Genomic DNA, 3,401 nt, shown 5'->3' with positions numbered 1-3,401 from the left:
TGTTATTACCAATACCATCATCCACCAAGTCCTATAGAGCTCTTACCTGCACTTTTTTTCTTTTCAAAAAAGTTCATGCCCCTTTACAACTATATGCCAATAGCTATACTATTTTCTTTGCTTAGAATAAGAACACTTAAATATTTTTCAGAGAAATGTTGTTAAGTTGTAGCATTATATCTAATATGGCCCACAAATCTTAAGTGTACACTTTGTTCTAATTTTACAAAATGGGCATACCTATGTAACCACTACTCTGATTAAGTTATAGAAACTATCACCACCTTGAAGCCTTTTTTTACCACTGACAAGGCTCTATCTCTTCCACAACCTCAATCAAAGGCAGCCACAATCCTGATGCCTATTAACTATTTTAAAAATTTGTCATTGTTGAAAGTATTACATATGTCCTTTCCCCCCTCCCCCAATGACCCCTCTTGGCCCATCCCTAACCCTGCCCCAGGCCTTCAAGCCCCTATTACCTGTGTCTATGGGTTATGTTTATAGGCATACAAGTTCTTTGATCTCCTCCCTCCCACACACCCACCCTCACCTTCCCTCTGTGATTTGACAGTCTGTTCCATGCTTCTATGTCTCTGAATCTATCTTGTTTAACAGTTTATGTTGTTCATTAGATTTCACCTAAGAGTGAGATCATGTGATACTTGTCTTTCTGTGATTGGTATATTTCAATTAGCATAATACTCTCCAGGTCCCTCCATGCTGTCTCAAAGGGTAAGAGATCCTGCTCTTGTACTGCTGCATAATATTCCATGGTGTAAATGTACCACAGCTTTTTTATCCACTCATCTACTGATGAGAACTTGGGCTGTCTCTAGATCTTAGCTATTGTTTTTTTATCCACTCATCTACTGATGGGAACTTGGGCTGTCTCTAGATCTTAGCTATTGTAAATTGTGTTGTTATGAACATAGGGGTACATACATTCTTTCTGATTGGTGTTTCGGGTTTCTTAGGATATATTCGTAGAAGTGGGATCACCAGATCAAATGGTAGTTGCATATTTAATTTTTTGAGGAAACTCCATACTGTTTTCCCTAATGGCTGCACTAGTTAGCATTCCCACCAGTGGTGTACTAGGGTTTCCTTTTCTCTACATCCTAGCCAGCACTTGTCATTTGTTGATGGTAGCCAGGTGTGGAATGATACCTCATTGTCGTTTATATTTGCATCTCTCTGATGATCAGTGACTTTGAGCATTTTTTCCTATGTCTCTTGGCCTTCTGGATGTGTACTTTGGAGAAGTGTCTATCTAGGTCCTTTGCCCATTTTTTAATTGGATTGTTTGCTTTCTTTCGTTAAGTTATATGAGTTCCTTATGTATTTTAGAAATTAACCCCTTGTCATATGTATCATTGCCAAATATGTTATCCCATAGAGTGGGCTCTCTTTTAGTTTTGTTGATGGTTTCTTTTGCTGTTCAGAAGCTTTTTTTTATGTAATCCCATTTTTTTTTAAATTTTCTCCTTAGTTTCCTTTGCCCTGGGAGATGTATCTGTAAACATATTGCTAATAGAAATGTCTGTGATTTTGCTGCCTATGGTTTCTTCTAGAATTATTATGGTTTCACAACTTACATTTAAGTCTTTTATGCATTTTCAGTTTATTTTTGTGTATGATATAAGTTGGTGGTCTAGTTTCATTATTTTGGCATGTATTTGTCCAATTTTCTCAACACCATTTATTGAAGAGACTGTCTTGACTCCATTGTATGCTCTTGCCTCCTTTGTCAAATATTAATTGAATGTAATGTCTTGGGTCGATTACTGAGATGCCTGTTCTTGTACAAGTACCAGGCTGTTTTGAGTACAGTAGCTTTGTAGTGTAACTTGATATCTGATATTGTGATCCTTTCAACGTTGTTCTTCTTTCTCAAGATTGCTGCAGCAATACAGGGTCTTTTTGGGTTCCATATAAATGCGTGGAGTATTTGTTCTAAATCTGTGAAACATGCCATTAGTAGTTAAATAGGGACTGCATTGCATCTATAGATTGCTTTGGGTATTATGGAAATTTTAATGATATTGATTATACAAATCCATGAACATGGTATATTCTTCCACTTGTTTATATCTTCCTCTGTCTCTCTTTTAATCATCCTGTAGCTTTCCAAGTACAAGCTTTTACCTTCTTGGTTTATTCCTAAGTATCTTAACTTTTTTGTTGCAATGGTAAATGGAATTGTTAGCTTTCTCTTTCTGATAATTCATTATTGTTATTTAAAAATGCCATCGATTTCTGAGTGTTAATTTTGTATCCTGTTATATTGCCAAATTCATTTATTAAATCTAGTAGTTTTTCTTTGGAGTTTTTAGGGTTTTCTCTATAGACTATCATTACATCTGTGGATAATGAGAGACTTACTACCTCCTTTTCAATTTTAATGCCCTTTATTTCTTCTTATTTTCTTATTGCTGACTAGGACTTCAATATTATGTTGAATAAGAGTGGTGAAAGTGAACATTCCTATCCTTTTCCTGTTATTAGGGGAAATGGGTTTAGTTTTTGCCTATTGAATATCATATTTGTTGCAGGCTTGTTAAACATGGTCTTTATTATGTTGAGGTATGATCCCTCTATTCCCACCTTTTGAGAGTTTTTATTAGAAATGGGTGTTTGATTTTGTTGAATGCTTTTTCTGCACCTTTTGATATGAACATGTGATTTTTTTCGTTCAATTTGTTTTGCCAATATTGTACCAGCCTTGTATCCCTGAATTGTGCCCTGAAAACAATTGATCTAGAGTATGCAAAATTAACAAATAGATTCAATTTGAAAGAGTAAAATATTCTTAATAAAATATCATTGCATTTGATTCTAGAAAAAGAATATCATGTAGAAAACATTTGTATTTGATCTTTCAATTCAATTTCTATGTAATACTTTTACATAAAAACATATTTCTTTTTTCTATGTTAATTCAGGTATATTAATAAAAACGACTGATTAGCAAAGAAAAAGTTTAAACCTATCAATTTTTTGTTATCTCTGATTTTTTATTTGAGAGTATTCTTTTAATTTATCAAAGTAATCCTTTGATAAATTTATTTTTTATGACATGACTGTTGTGATCTAGATATTTTGCTAGAGATTATTGATCCTGTTGTGAAAATTGTTTCTCACATTTATAAAATTTTTATTCAAGCAATAAAAACACAAGTTGTAATAAACACAACAAAATAAAATTATAGGCTTCTACTACAAATTATGATGTTGAAATTTATCCCATTTCTTTCCCGTAGGTTGATTTATTATGTTAACATAAAAATAAAACTGTATAAATCTGTATAAAAGACTTATCTTTTATAAATCTGTATAAAAGACTTATTGAATAAGAATCAAAGCAATAAAGGAAGTGAATAAGTGAATGAAAATGAGAA

This window comes from Myotis brandtii, unplaced genomic scaffold (assembly GCF_000412655.1).
Source record: "Myotis brandtii unplaced genomic scaffold, ASM41265v1 scaffold503, whole genome shotgun sequence".
NCBI classification, from domain to species: Eukaryota; Metazoa; Chordata; class Mammalia; order Chiroptera; family Vespertilionidae; genus Myotis; species Myotis brandtii.
The sequence above is the reverse complement of the archived record's forward strand: the minus strand, read 5'-3'. Positions refer to the sequence as shown.